The sequence below is a fragment of the Eptatretus burgeri genome, chromosome 17, assembly GCF_056783735.1.
Source record: "Eptatretus burgeri isolate ZD-2024b chromosome 17, Ebu_testis_v1, whole genome shotgun sequence".
Lineage (NCBI taxonomy): Eukaryota > Metazoa > Chordata > Myxini > Myxiniformes > Myxinidae > Eptatretus > Eptatretus burgeri.
This window is the reverse complement of record NC_140977.1, coordinates 42,747,338-42,764,286: the sequence shown is the minus strand read 5'-3', so window position 1 is coordinate 42,764,286 and position 16,949 is coordinate 42,747,338. Positions and strand designations below refer to the sequence as shown.

Genomic DNA, 16,949 nt, shown 5'->3' with positions numbered 1-16,949 from the left:
GTCGTCTCGCCGACCCCTGAGTGCTATGTTGTGCCGACTGCAGAGCAGCATCACACTGACAATTTGCCGCAGGATATGTAGATTTTTTTCATAGTTCAATTTGTTCTGCTCAGAAATCAGATATGGAATTCTCTGGGTCGGATTTTTGGACACTTTCCATCAAATCACTAGCAGCAAGCAAAGCTTGTTTGTTGTAGTTCAGTGAATTGTGCATCGCCAGTACGCCGACTATACCAGTTGCTTTCCATAGGTTGGTTAAGGGCGATCGGACGAGCACCCCTTACTTGATTTGATAATTTTTTTAGGAGAGAACGTAACACAGAACTTGCACATCCCACCTTCAAGTACTGAACTGTAAACCAACCATTTGTAACGATAGAGCCGCTCTTTGCGAAATTTCAGCACATCGGAACTATTTTGTCCCTTACGGTTCATTTGTTGAACATATCGAGAATCAAAATTTTTCTGGCAGTGATGTTCATTCAAGTGTAAGGATAGAGGGAACATTTTGTGTGCTGTGGTGTTCCCTCTATCCTTCCAGGTCTCCCAGTCCTTTCCGCTGAAAAGCATCCCCATATCATGATGCTGCCACCACAATCCATGGTAGGGATGGTGTTGGATGTGTGATGAGCTGTGCTCGGTTTCCGCCAGACATAGCACTTTGCATTGAGGCCAAAGAGTTCAATTTTCGTCTCGTCAGACCACATAATCCTTTGCCTCATCCTCTCTGAGTCTCTCACGTGCCTTTTTGCAAACTCCAGGTGTGCTGTCATGTTCCTTTTGCCCAGGGGTGGCTTCCATCTGGCCGTTCTCCCATAAAGCCGAGATTTGTGAAGTGCTGCAGAAACTGATGTTCTTCCTGCAGGTTCTCCCATCTCAGCCAAGGAACTCTGTAGTTCCCTTCAGAGTGGTCTTTGGGTTCTTAGTCACCTCCCTGACCAAGGCCCTTCTTGCCCAGTTGCTCAGTTTGGGTGGATGGCCAGCTTTATGAAGAGTCTGGGTAGTTCCACATTCTTTCCATTTCCTAATGATGGAGCTCATTGTGCTCTTGGGAACTCTCAACGCTCTAGAAATTATTTTATACCCTTCCCCAGATATATGTCTCTTCACAATTCTATCTCGGAGTTCTAGGGACAGTTCCCTTGGAATTCATGGTGGAGTTTCTGCTCTGACATGCACCGTCAACTGTAGGACCTTTTATAGAAAGGTGTGTTTCTTTCTAAATCATGTTCAATCGATTGAGTTGGCCACAGGTGGACTCCAGTCAAGTTGGCGAGACGTCTCAATGATGTTCAAGGGAAACTGGATGCACCTGAGCTCAATTTGGAGTGTCATAGCAAAGGGGTTGAATACTTATTGATGCGGGACATTTCAGGTTTCCATTTTTCATGAATTTGTCGAAATTTCGAAAAAAAAAATCCACTTTGCCATTATGGTGTATTTTGTGTAGATCAGTAACAAAAAAAAAATCTCTATTTAATCCATTTTAAGTTCAGGCTGGAACAACAAAACGTGAAAAAGTTGAGAGGTGTGAATACTTTCTGAAGGCACTGCAGCATGATATTTCAAACATTTGTGGACGAGATATGACAAAATTTCGTGGATGAGTTGGTTATGTGGCAAGAACAAATTGATTCGATTTTGGTAAAGATCCGGATCCAGATGCGGTCTATCAGTGGGATACAAAACGTAAAGTGTTCAGCCTGGAGGAGGTATGCACTCGACCGATTGCCACTCCAGTTTCAAAAGTTTTTTCCATGTACATGATGCAAAGTGTGTTTCTGCACTCTTGCCGACTATAGAGTGAGTACTCAGACAACATACTTGTTGGTAGCTGGTACGTTGTATATCTGGATCGATACGAATATGACGTTTTTGAAATTATCAATGTGGAAATTTTGTTGTTTTGTTAGTGCTCAACTCCAGACAGGTGCTGTATGAGAGACCGAATATTGCTTGTAACAACGACCTGACACTCTCGGTCCCCCGCCTTTTGGATGGTATGAGGAACAGATCTGCATAATGTGAAAGCTAAATCTATAACGGTTTTTGAAATCTTGCCGACACAAGCCAAGTTATCGAGTTGGTTGCCATGGCAACATAATTCAAGCAATTACAGCTGTGATCTAATCAGGTTGTGATAATGTCATCAGGAATAGATATCTGCAATATGAAAGCAAAATATTTCACGGTTTTTAAAAAATACTTTCACGTGCATAAAAATCCATGGACGGATGATCGGAGTCATGTTTTTTTATATACAGTATTTATTGATGCATTAAGGTAGAAGAATGTGTCCGAGACTGATGCTCAAACTGCTGGGCTTGCACATTCCCTCTTAAAAGTTATCATCTTTAAAGAGATGTTTTTCAAGATTGTTCAATCCAGTTTTGCTTGAGCTTTTCCTCCATCTGGATTGCATCTATATATTAATTAAATACACAAGGTGTCCAAAGAGAAATTAACAAAGCAGGAATTGGTATCATATAGGTCTGTGTGAGGTGAGACAGAGACAGAGACAGAGACAGAGACAGAGACAGAGACAGAGACAGAGACACAGAGTACAAGAAGATTGAGGAGGTGCTGCATGGTTGCTTGATGGATTGTAGGTGTCAAATGGATCAGAAAGGTCACAAGGTTTAACTAGATGGTATTCAAGAATACTTACCCTGCACAGTCTGGAGAAGGACTTGGTGTGAGGCAACTCTTCTGGCAGCAAATTTGTCAATAAAATAATTAAATTCAAATCAAATTGAAAACCAAATACAAGAAGTACTGGAGTCATAAGAAGGAAGCCGAACAAGCAAAACGCAAAGATGAAATCATCAGGAGGAACCTGGATAGGATTCAGGTTTCAACTGTGATTTCTCCACCCTCAAACCCATCCAGCTGCAAACAAGTGAGCCTTATTGGAAAAAAAAATCAAAAAGAACGAATATTCCAAAACTTCAATAATTCTGGCTGCCAGACAATGTGTCCGATCAGGTTGAAATTTAAAAATATATATATTCCGCATCACCACTCGATCATAATTTTGAAGTTTCACGTCAATTGATGCAGCGGTTCAAGAGAGAGAATTTATTTAAATATTATATTTCAATCAAATATGGCAACAAAACCATGTGACATCAATTATTATTCATGAATGCCCTGATATCCCCAAGGCTTGGGGAACATGTGTGCGAAGTTTCCCCTTGATTTGTCCAGCCTTTCTGGAGAAGAATTTTAAAGGTTTTAGTGTAAATAAAATATGGCTGCCAAACCATGTGACCGATAACGTCATAGGTGGGAAACTTTTTGTTCCTCATGGATAGGCAGTCATACATGTGAAGTTTCTCCTCGATCTGTTCATCCATTTTGGAGATTTTTGAAGGTTAAAAAATTGTGTATATATATATATATATATATATATATATATATATATATATATATATATATATATATATATATATATATATATATATATATATATATATGGCTACGAAGCCACATGATTGATGTCGTCATAAAAAAATTTCTGTTGACCAATTTATCTCAAGACGACCCTCAAATTTTTTTTCATACTGATCAGATGTAGCGTTCTACGTAGGCAATAATGACGTTATAACGATGGCACCTATGACATCTTTAAGAAAAATCACACTTATTTCCCATGGGGTACACGATATGTGCCAAGTTTCAATATTTTCCATGAAGTGGTTTCGGAGATACAGAGGCCCAACGTTTCTCCTTTTTTCCAACATGGCTGCCACACCACATGACATATGATGTCATAATTATCATTAAAACATTCTAGATGAGCAGTCGTACCCATGGCGAAAATTTCGGGTCAATCCACCAAGCAGTTTCAGAGAAAAGGGAAAACTTAAAAATTAAAAATAAATGAACAAATAAATAAATAAATTCACTTTCAACGACACACCTCCAGTCACCATATGCTTCCACTGGATCTGTTTCTATCCCCTGCATTTACCGATCCAATTTACCTTTCAACTCACAATTTTTTCTTCAACCTTTCCTTTACCTAATCGTATGCAATCTTTATCAAAAAGTAATAACAATAATAATAATAATAATAATAACAATAATAAAAAACGATCTCTTATAATGCTTCATCTTCCTCTTTCGCACGTGTGGTTCTCATTACTGAATCATAATTCACTACTCTTCTTCTCTTTCAACAGACTGCTCTCAATTCGACCTTTCCTTCATACCTTGTCTAAAAATATCCAACTGTGACAGCGTTTCTTCTCTCCATTCTCTCCATTCTCTTAATTCTCCTTTTTTGCATCCATCAAGAAATGTCTTTAATCACATTTCTGAACTATAAATTAAAAAAACCCAGTCTGCTATGAATGTTCGCTTTCCTTCAATCATCATTTTTTTCCCAACTTCAGTGCCAACTCACCCCTCTCACCCCTCCCTCTCAAAGCAACCATCACACTCTTCCCCTCCAAGCTTCCCTCTCACCTTTCTCAAAAACTCCCCCCTCACCTTTCTCCCTCCACTCACCCACCCTCACTCACCCCTATTAACGTTGCCCACCCCCTCTCACATCCACAAAACTGCCTCCTTCCCCTGCCCTCTCTCCTCCATCTCATCACTCCACCTCCTCAAATCCTCAACTGCCTTCTGCCTCCTCTCTTATTACTCCCCACTGTACCTCAACCCAGCACCACAGAGCCTTTTCTCCTCCTCATCCAGACCTCTCTCCTCGCTCTTCTGCAATCCCCCACACTCTTTCAACAACTCTCCTTACCTCTCCCCCCCTCCTCCCTTGTCCTACCCTCCTATCCCCTGAACCGAAAGCATCCTCCCTCCCTCTTCATGAACAATGTGGACCTCAAATATCCGGAGCCTTCACTCAAACCTTACAGATCTTTCCATACAGGTTGCCACTGACAAATCAGACATAATCAGCCAAACGAAACTTTCTTCCGTCAAGACGTCTCTGACCCTCAAGTATCTCTCCCTTGTTACTCTCTCCTCTGGTATGACAGACCTGAGCCTCATCTTGGTGGAGGAGTTGCTCTCTTCATCAAAGACTCTATTCCTCACTCTCCATGCACTGCCCTCACTGCACCACACCCCCAGGAATACCTTTGGCTACGGCTTCTCCTCCACTCCCACCTCATGTTTATATGTGAACTGTACCGTCCACCCAACAGTGTTGACTCCATTTACACCTCACTGTCCGAAAACATGGACCAACTTCTATCTTCTCATCCAAACTCTCTATTCCTCACATGTAGTGACTTCAATTGTCATCATGCCAGTTGGCTGGGTGTGAGTACCTCTCTCACCTGTCATGGCACTTCAGCAAAAGACTTCTGCGACTCATTGGGACTGACTCAATCGGTCAACTTCCTGAATGGGATGTCAACCAACGGTATTCCATATGTTCTGGATCTGATTTTGACCAATTTCCCTGAAAATATCTGCTGTTATTCTTTTGCTCCAATCAATTCTTCTGACCACGTCCTTGCCAAAGGGGAGATCTGTCTGGCTGTTATTAGAGAACCACCTCAGTGACGTCGAGTCTGGCATTTCACTCAGGCTGACTGTCAGGGTCTCCAAGCAGCCACCAAACTTCTAGACTGGTCTCCTATCGCTACTTTCTCCAACATCAACTCATCCTGGGAATTCTTTCAAAGAAACTTGCTCTCCCTCATGCACAGATTTATCCCCTCTCGTCTTCAGTTGTCCTACCCTTCCTCCCACCCTTGGTTCACTGAAGCTTGTGGCGAGGCAGTTGGCCTGAAACAACTTGCCTTCACCTCATGGAAACCAAACCCAACTGAGGGTAATCTCAGTTCCTTCCATAAAACTCGGAACAAGTGTGTATACACCCTCAGGAGAGCCAGAAAACACCATCTTTCTGAGCTCAAGTCTGAACTCTCAAACCTCTCTCCCTGCTCCAAATCCTGGTGGTGTCTAATCAAATCTGTTTCTGGTGTATGTTCCCCCTCCAGCCCTCCCTTACCTCAAATGGCCGCACTGTGGACACCACACGTGAAAAGGCTGAATGCCTAAACTCGGTGTTTGCATCGAAATCTTGTGTCCGAAACCGATCGCTTTCTGTACCCACTTTACCCAGTCGCACCCAACTGTCTCTGGACTCTGTGTCCTTTTCTCCTAAAAGGTGGAGAGTTTGCTGTCAAACCTCGACTCCGATTCTGCAAACGGTCCAGACGGCATCAGCCCACATGTCCTCAAAGCCTGCTCTTCTGCTCTTGCTCACCCTGTCTCTGTTCTATTCACCCTCTCATTTGCTCAAGGTCATTTGTCATCTTCTTGAAAATCTGCAAACATCACTGCCCTGCATAAAAAGGTGCAAAAACAGATCCCTGTAACTACAGACAAATCGACCTTCTCCCAATCATCAGAAAGGTTATGGAATCCATCATCGCTTCAGATATTAAATCCTTCCTCTTCTCCAATGGCTTGATTTCCGATCTTCAATTTGGTTTCAGACCAGGTCACTCTTCCATGGACATGCTGCTTCTGCTCTCCCAACAATGGATGGAGGTCCTCAATGCCAGACATGAAATCAGAGCCATATCCCTCGACAAATCACATACTTTTGACACAGTCGGGCACCCTGCCCTGCTCACCAAACTCCTCACTAAACTCTCTTCCATTGGTATCCAAGGCCATCTGCACTCATGGCTCACAGACTTCCTCTCCTGTCACAGCCAACATGTGGCCCTTAATGGAGTTCTCTCATCCCCTCTTCCTGTCCGGGCAGGAGTTCCTCAAGGCAGTGTTCTGGGCCCTGTTCTTTTCTTGGTTTTCATCAATGATCTCTCCGACTCTGGAAAATCCTCTTTTTCTCTTTGTTGATGACTCCACCCTCTGCCGTACCATCAGTCATCCCTCAGACCGGCAAGCAGCAGCTTCTTCGCTCTCTGCAAGTTTGGATAAAATCACAAACTGGTCTAACACGTGGAACATGTCTTTCAATCCGTAAAAATCTGTCTCGCTATGTCTCTTCGAAAGGACCGTTTGGACCCCCCCCCCCCCACAAACTACTTTCTCAACAATCCTCTGGAAGAAGTCCTTTCTTTCAAGTTTCTGGGTCTCACTATCTGCCATGATCTTTCCTGGGAAAGCCACATTTCAAACCTCGCCTACAAAGCCAGTCGCAGACTTGGAATCCACCGTCGTGCAAAGTCCTTCCTCAGTCCACCTGAGATCCTGACCACTTACAAAGCTTTCATCCACAGCCTGATGGAGTACTGCTCTCCCCTCTGGACTGGTGCTCCTGCCTCTCACCTTTCTCGGCTTCACGCTGCGGAAACCAAGGCATTTAGGATCGTTGGTATCTCTCACAGTGAAGCTGAGTCTTTGGGCCTCTCACTCTCTCACCACAGGCAGGTTTGTGGACTTTCTGTCTTCTACCGTCTCCTCTCCGGTGTCACCCCCCCCGCTCTGTCTGTGATATTTCCCCCCCACCACATTTCCGCAGGGCCCTCTAGGTCCACCAACAACCCTCTTCTGGTAAAACTACTAAAATCACGTATCACTGCTCACCTTCACTCTTTTTTCCCGCCTTTGGAATAAACTCCCTCACTCTATTCAATCCCATTCTTCCCTCCAGGCTTTCAAAACAGCTGTTCACCACCACCTCTCATCATCCCCCATCCAAATCCTCGATCTTTTCTACCCTCGTTAATCCACCCCAAACCCACCTCCTTAAAATTCCCTGCTTTCCTTCCTGAAAGTCCCTGTATTGTCCATATTCTATTCCCCATGTTCCCAGCCCCATCCCTCTCCCTTCCACAGATCTCCTCATGTGTCTATCACCCACTATTTTGTCCTTCCCTCTCCCACCCTTCTTGTCTCATGTCCCCCTTGTTGTGCGTTGTCTGTTAGCTCGCATACGAGCCTTGACAATGTTTACAAAAACAATAAAAACAAAATGCAGACATGCACATATGCACATACGCCCTCACATATGGGACCGATTGCTTAACCCTGCTTTTCGCTTCTCGAGTGTACATCGAATGGCAATCGGTGGAGCGCATACCTCCGCCAGGCTGAACGATTCATGTTTTGTTACCCACTGATAGGCCAGATCTGGATCCAGACCTGAACCACAATTGAATCAGCTTGTTCTTGTCACCGAACTAACTCATCCCCAAAGTTTTGTCATAATCCATGTCCAACTTTTTGAGATATCTTGCTCAGAGTCAAACAAACAAACAAATAGACAGACAGACACACAGAGAGGGGTGAAAACATTACCTGCCTCGACTTTTGGTGGTGAAGGTAATTAAAAGAAATTATTGTTCACCCTTCTTCTCTCACCAAGGATTATTCATCCATCATGGGATGAACAGCAGCATAATGCTCTTAATAGTCTGAAGGTTTGTTCTGTCACATACCCAGATTGGTCTGACATTAATCCGTCTTCTGGCACCGTTCAGGTTGGCTAAAGCAAACTTTGGCCAGAGAAGCAGGAGGTAAGAGTTTGCCTAATGGAATGGAAAGATGGCTTAACATCTCCCGAAGAATGGCATACTCAATGATCCAATTCCCTGCCTGGGAATCACCATGGTGACAACATAAAATGAGGGTGGGAATCAAGGACAGAACAAAGAGCTCAATGGCCGAATGAAATATAAATTTATTAAATTGCAGAGACAAACATAGTAGGAGAGATCTTTAGGAGGGCTGGGGGGGAAATGCTTGAGGAAGTTTGGGAAGTTCAACAGTCACGAGTTCTTGATGAATGTAGCAGTAATTCGGTCAGGATAACAGGCAGGCCTGTCCAGGTGGAAGAGTTAGGAAATGTCAAGCAAGGGAAGCCAGGGAACCGCATGCTTGTAGAATGCTACATTCTATCAGCTAATTTGCTTGGACATGTGACAACGAACTGGCTGGATGAAAAATGAATCATGGGGTGGAGAAGAGAGTGGGGAATTGAGTGACTCAGAACCTTTAAGGTTCCAAAAAAGTTTTGAGATTCAAAGTTATTTTGCCATCATGCTTTCTGATACCCAAAGGCAGGTTTGGTGCTATCAAAACAGCCCACTGCCAGCGATTACAACGGGTGGTTTGCCTTTGCCTTCCCAGTGGTAGCCAGAGCAGGAATTTCAAATCTGTTCAGTGTACGTAACCCCAAACTCCTCACCCCAAACTCCTCACCTACTCTTCATGAAGACACTGTGGGATATTTAACGTCCAGCAACTAATGCCAGAAGACAGAACCCCTTGTTTGTTATCGACCTGAGGGACGGCACACACATTGATGTGTCACCCTGCTTTGCAGAGCTGCCTTTTTCGAACCCAAGCCGGACAACCCAGAGGTCAATGTGCATACCTCGAGGCTATCCTGTTAGATTTCCCCTCAAAGACTCAGACTGTAACACTCATATGAATTCAGCATTGTTTGTGCATCTCAGATGCAGGTGGCCTCTTAAGATATGTCTGTGCAGGAAAATGATTGGTACTTTCACTATCTCATATTTTACAGTTTTAGACTAGTAATAGGCATCCACGGCCATCATTGACACCATGTTGTGGAACGTCGGCCGAGGACTTCACCTTAGGAGGTGGTGAGGGTTGGGGGAGGCACATTTAAAATGGGCTCCGTCCGACCGATCATCCGTCCATGTATTTCTGTGCACGTGATGTTTCAAAAACAGTTCAAGATTTATCTGTCATATTTCACAGATCTATTCCTCCTCGCACGCAAAAGGCGGGAGACCTACAGTACCGGTTCCTTGTTCGATTTTAAATTTGTTTTCTCCTAAACCGCGTGAACGATTGAAACGCAGAAGATTTCAACATTGGAGTGCCGAGTCATGGAGAAGTTTTCAAACAAAGCTACATGATGATCGGATGGAAAATGTGACCGGCGTTCCAAAAATTCTGTTTTTTGTAGGCATTGGTTACGGAGTGATTCACGTATCAGGAACGAACAGCCTCAACCTCGCTCTGTTTGGCCTCGGACGAATTAGAGAAAAACGAAAGTTCATCTTCTTGCTTGTTTTCACTTACGGACCATGAAAATATAAAAACGCTCGCCTCGTAACAATCACCGAAACAGACAAAAGGAATCAAACAAAATGTAATCTTTAAAAAATGCTGTATAATTGCTAACTTTGAATGTGTGTCAGGTCGATAAGTGTCTCCAGATAAGTAAGTTACTCCAGCTCGATAAGTTACTCCAGTTCGATAAGTTACTCCAGCTCGACAAGTTACTCCAGTTTGATGTTACTCCAGTTCGATGAGTTACCCCAGTTTGATGTTACTCCAGCTCGATAAGTCACTCCAGTTCGATAAGTTACTCCAGTGTCAGTGCATCAAGTTTCCATCCTCTCTCATCTGCACTTTTTCTTCCACTTGCATCCTCTTATAAAAACTTCTGGAGAAAAGGTCTATTATCACCGAAATACACCTGGAGATAGATCCCAACACTACAGTTTTAAGAGATTTATCCTCCTTTAAGCACGGACCGCATCAGAAGGTTGAACAAAGTTACAGTAAGTGCTGGCAAAAAATTGGTTGTAGTTTGGAAGATCCATATTTAAAACTGAAGAGACCATCAAGTTGTTGTTGTTGTTGTTTTTTTTCATTGTTGTTGTTGTGTAGCCCTGGACAGTTCTCTCAAACCAGCCCATGGCACGGAGACAGCCAATCGATCTTCCAGGAGTGATCCAGAGATTCCCCCACCTCCAGGATGGTGTACCCTGTCTTCATCAAATAAGGTCCACGACGGAGTTAGAGAGTGAGGGAGAAATTTGGCCCCAGACTTGCATTTGTGGGCACAACCACCACGAAGAGGTGTCCCCGACAAACAATACTCAGTGGAGCTGTCGAGCAGGTGAGACATTTCAATCACTTAGTGGCCTTCATCCAGGACTGTGCAGACATCGTGTGCCAGGTGTTCTGCACTATCCCAATGTGGGAGAAGGACCATGTTACTTCAGTATGCAAATGTGTGTCTCAACCATCCTCCCCTCTCTCCACTCGCCCACCCCTCCTACATCCTTGAAAGGAACTTAATACCTGCCACATGATGCCTTCACACTCCTAGACGAAGAGCATTTGGTGGTGAAACTTTTGGATCTAAGAATTTTCATGCAAGTTGGTGGTGACTTCAATCCTGCATCGAGTGGGATGCCCATCATAATCATTCATCATTCTTCATCATCATCATCATCATCATCATCATCATCATCATCATCATCATCATCATCATCATCATCATTCTTCATCCTTAGGTTGGCTATCATGGAACACCATTTCACTCTGTCTTCATCCACTCGAAAGGGGATCCGTTGTCCATTTTCTCTTCCACTCCATCATCCGGTTCATCCATTTCCTTCTCTTTGCCTTCTTGTCGGTTTTCCTGTCATAAGACGGACAGGCATCCCTAAACCTCCTGCCATTGGTTTCCAGCATTCTCGTGCCATTCATTTCATTCACGCAGTTAAGCCGGCCAGCCACAGCCATTGCCCAAGGAGTGGTGTGTGCTGATGGGTACTTGCAGGTACTTGGAGCCATGTGCGTGCAAGAGACAAAGTGATGGGAACAAAGTGATGACAGTTAGAGCCATCTGGTTCAAAGACCCGGACAAAGCTGCTGTTCGTCAGAGGTACAATCTCTATAACCCCACCCCACACTCCCATTTATATACTTATAATGTCCTTGTAATTCATGAAAAAGTACACTGATATCTCCTAATGACCTGCTGATGATCTATGTGCATTGTTCATAATGAGCCTTACATCACAGTACTTGTGCAGGTAAACTTCCTCCAGGTGATATCCCACTCAAACAGCTCAGCCAACCATGAACTTCACCTCACATGTCCCTACAACCCTGACGTTAACACCTGAGATCCACCGTGCCATCTTTACCACCAAAACAAAACAAACTGACAGGTTAAATGTCTCAACGCTCAAGCCTGGGGGTCCACACCAATCGAGGTCATGCATTTTTTCAGAGTGCAGTACAAACATTCGTTACACGATGGCATGTTTTTCAACAGGTGGACGTCCATCTTGTCTGATGTAACAATGAGCTGCTGTCCGAATCGAGTCATCCTGAAGAAAACGCTTGGAATCTCTGCCATATATTAATCTATGACCCTTATTAGGTGATTTCATTTGGCTTTGTCTGTGTGTCTGTCTGTCTGTCTGTCCGCACATAATACACGAACGTAAGCCACAAATGCCACCTGGTGGTAGAGCCACAACTACACGTTATATTTCTCCACCGATTCGTTCTAAAATTACGTACTATTACAATCCGAGCACGTCTATAAAGTACGTACTATTGGAACATGAATCTGGAGTCCAAGAGAGCCGTTTGTCTGTGTGTCGCCACTTTTCTCAGAGATTGCTGAACGGATCTTCGTCAAACTTTCAGGTGTTCGTCAGTGAGTGTTTCAGACAAGGAAGGTCGATTTGGGGGATTTAAAAATAAAATTGCTTTCTTGTGCCAAAGCCTTTTCTGATTAATAACAGTTATATTCAAGTACACATCTGCATATATATATATATATATATATATATATATATATATATATATATATATATGTATATATATATGTATATATATATATATAGATATATATTTAAAATAAACAATTTCCAGACATTTGAATACGAATCATCCTCTTCCCGAAGTGTTCGAACTTGTGGTTCATCTTCTTCTTCTTCTTCTTATTATTATTATTCCTGAACGTCATTCAACGTCATTCAGAAACTTCAACGGCTCATTCACGAGTATCTATTCGACGAATAACATTGAATAAAAAAATAATAGAAACAAGCTCAAATGAGCTAAGATCCTCGTCCTCTTAATGATGACGTCATAAAAACGAATATGACGTCATTGTGATGTATCAGGTTTGCGATAAATAATTATCTGTGCTAATGCCCGGCTTGATTCCCACAAACAAAATTCAAACAGCTTGCCTAGTTTCAGAGATAATGGTATAGGCGATTTCCATTAGCGGCGATATTATGACGTCAACTTTTTTTCTGGGAAGAATTTCCAAAATCGGAGATGGTTACTGCCTGCGCGTAGGCTTTCTGCATATACATGGCAAGTTTCACGAAGATCCGATGAAAACTCTGGGTTGTGGAAACAAAAAATGTCAAAAAATAGGAATGACGTCATAAAAATTGATATGACGTCAGAGTGATATATCATATGTGCAGTAATTCATCTCTGCTAATGCCCCGTTCGATTCCCGCAAACAGAATTCAAAAAGCTTGTCTAGTTTCGGAGATAATTTTTTAGGCGATTTCCATTAGCGGAGATATTTTTACGTCATAACTTTTTTTCTCGGAGGAATTTTCAAAATTAGAGATGGTTACTGACTGTGCAGGGTATTTTTACATGTATATACGCCAAGTTTCAGGAAGTTTCGATGAAAACTGGAGGCTGTGAAACAAAAAAGTCCACAAGAAGAAGATGAAGAACAACAATGGTGTAAGACTTCGAGATCCTCCACGAGGATCTAAAAAAAACATTGATTTCTTCAAAATACCGACAGGGATAGAACAGTACCGGGCAACGTCAGGTACCCACTGGGCCACATTGCGTACTGCCCCACCGGACAATGCCGAGTACACACCGGGCAACGTCGGGTACCCACTGGGCAACGTAGCATACCCCACCGGACAATGCCGAGTACACACCGGGCAACGTCAGGTACCCACTGGGCCACATTGCGTACTGCCCCACCGGACAATGCCGAGTACACACCGGGCAACGTCGGGTACCCACTGGGCAACGTAGCATACCCCACCGGACAATGCCGAGTACACACCGGGCAACGTCCGGTACCTACTGGCCCACGTTGCGTACTGCCCCACCGGACAATGCCGAGTACACACCCGGCAACGTCGGGTACCCACTGGGCAACGTAGCATACCCCACTGGACAATGCCGAGTACACACCGGGCAACGTCCGGTACCTACTGGGCCACGTTGCGTACTGCCCCACCGGACAATGCCGAGTACACACCCGGCAACGTCGGGTACCCACTAGGCAATGTAGCATACCCCACCGGACAATGCCGAGTACACACCGGGCAACGTCAGGTACCCACTGGGCAACGTAGCATACCCACCTACTTCCCTCCCCCTCTTGGGCAACGACGGGTACCCCCCCAACTGGGCAATGTCGGGTAACCACTGGGCAACGTAGCATACCCCACCCCACCAGGCAATGTCGCATACCCACCTACTTGCCTCCCCCTCTTGGGCAACGTCGGGTACCCCCGCACCAGGCAACGTCGGGTACCCCCCAACTGGGCAATGTTGGGTACCCCTGCTCATCTATACAGTAAAGATATCGTCAAAAGCATCCGCTACATACCACACAAATATGCCAAAACATAAACACGCCAGCACATAAACACACACACACACACACACACACACACACACACACACACACACACACACACACACACACACACACACACATCAACACACACACACACACACATAGCAATACACACACACACACACCAACACACACACACCAACACACACACACACACACACCAACACACACACACACCAACACACACACCAACACACACACACCAACACACACACCAACACACACACCAACACACACACACACACCAACACACACATAGCAACACACACACACACACACACACGCACACACGACACCACTCAAAACAAGTCATGGCCAAGGGTCTGCAATATCTAATTGCTCTTTCCTGTTCCTTCCATCACCCAAGGTGGATGGACGTTATGTTTTCTCCCTTTTGTTATTTGGCAAATTTTTTTTGACAACTATGTTGATGTGTTCGCGTGTTCGGTTAGTTTGTTTGTTTGTCTGTCCACTCACCAACACCCCAAACCGTTCAGCCAATTGTTCTAAAACTCCTACAGATTATAGGCACCGTTCCTGTGACGGTCAAGCGACAAAGTTTCGTGAGGTCAACATTGGCCGAGTTTCTAAAATAGTTAATTTTCATCTAATTGACTTAAATTTGAACAGGATTTACACATCAGTTCAGCGATTTGAACCAGCAATTATTTTGGAGGTCATCATCCGCCAAAAGGTCAACAGGTGACGTTTCTAAAATTGTCAGTTTTCATCCGAATGACTTGAAATTTGAACAGGATTTACATATTAGGTCACTGAATTGAACTAGCAATTATTTTGGTGGTCATCATCCGCCAAAAGGTCAACAGGTGACGTTTATAAAATTGTCACTTTTCATCCAAATGACTTGAAATTTGAACAGGATTTGCACGTTTGGTCATTGAATTCAACCACCCATTATTTTTGAGGTCAACATCTGCCGAAAGGTCAACATAGGCCGAATTTCTGAAATCCTTAATTTTCATCCGATTGACTTGAAATTTGAACAGGATTTTTACATCAGCTCACGAACTTCAACCACCAACTATTTTTTAGGTCAACATTTAGCCAAAAGGTCAACATAGGCCAAAATTTCTAAAATTGTCAATTTTCATCTGATTGACGTGAAATTTGAAGACGATTTGCATATCAGGTCAGTGAATTCAACCACCAATTATTTTTGAGGTCAAAAATGTCAACATAGGCCGAATTTCTGAAATTGAGAGATCAGGTTCATGATACTATATCATGATATCTATATATCTCAATATATCATGATATCTCAAAATTATATCATGATATCTCAAAATTATATCATGATATCTCAAAATTATATCATGATATCTCAAAACTATATCAAAAAAACACGATATCATGATATCTCAAAAATTGTGGACGAGTTATGACAAAACTCGGTGGATTTGAGTTGGGTCGGTGACAAAAGAGTTGCCTCGCACCAAGTCCTTCTCAAAAGAGTGCGGGGTGTGTATTCTATGAATACCATCTAGTTTATCAAGCGATTATTCCAATAATTGCGAGATTGGTTAAGGTCTGGCTCTAGATCCGACCAATCAGTGGGATAAAGTCCGTAAACTGTTCAACCTGGCGAAGGTATGCGCTCCACTGAGTGCCGTTGACTGTCTCTCCCCACCTCCTCCTTCCATATGTGCTCAACACATGTCTCTTCCCTCGTCACCCTCTCTCATATCTCTTATTCATCCCAAATGTCTCCTATAGTCCTCACTCGTTTTTGTTTTTTTGCAAATTCGAATTCTCTCATTTTAATCACTTTGTACGTACGTAATAAGTAGATGCTTCAATTCCTCCTCAACCATTCACTTTTGTGTCCCCCAATGAAAGATGCAACATGACAGTTCCCATTTCACGTTCACTATTGTACAAGGTAACGGAGGTGACCACGAGAGAGCGCTGCGACACCATGCGAGCGTTGGTGTTTCTTTTGGAACAACGATCTTCCTTCCTCACTTGACATCATCTTGGCATCCCATCCTCTTGTTGTGATGAAGAAAGTTAGCACACTACGTCAGTGAGCATCTTGTAAGCATCAGTGACCATTTGTTAACCCAGCACCCCGATAGTTGCGGACGAGCAATTGCATCTTGGAGATCTCTTTCAGCATGGATGTATCAAAGTTGAAAACTCGTTAATCCTTTCTTTTCCCGACGTAAGTTTATCGAAAGCAATTTGAAGAACAAAAAAAAAAAAAGTGGACTGGGGAGGAGGAATGGAGAAGAGGGACTGTTGGGAAGCTGGAGAGGAGAGGGAATTAAATGAAGGTGAACAATTCCACTGTCTGCGTACGTATTATGTCAATAGGCCGATACTGATCGGGTGCACACATCGCACACAGGTTGGTGATCTGTCTGTGTTCCACCACCTCCTGTTTGGTCTTGCACCCTCTCCCCTCTCTTGGCTCTGTCCCTCCCAGGTCTGTGCAGGGTGCATATGGTCGGCTTGTTAAACTCCCCAAACCCAGGCTCACCACTCACCTCCACTCATTTGTTCTTCTTTTCTCTCAACCGTGGAATCAACAGCTTCCCCAATCTGTTCGGTCCCA

The 16,949-nt window shown here is 43.7% G+C and overlaps 1 protein-coding gene across 3 annotated transcripts in view; it reads left to right on the top strand.

Moving 5' to 3' along the window:
- The first annotated feature begins 16,531 nt into the window (after window positions 1–16,531).
- LOC147009897 (collagen alpha-1(XIV) chain-like) overlaps window positions 16,532–16,949 on the top strand; it is a 165,066-nt gene continuing 164,648 nt past the window's right edge. Inside the window, exon 1 of one of the 3 annotated variants that reach the window (XM_085861478.1) lies at window positions 16,532–16,668. The gene's annotated coding sequence lies outside the window, so the exon portion shown is untranslated. The other 2 variants (XM_085861475.1, XM_085861481.1) reach the window with 2 other exon arrangements.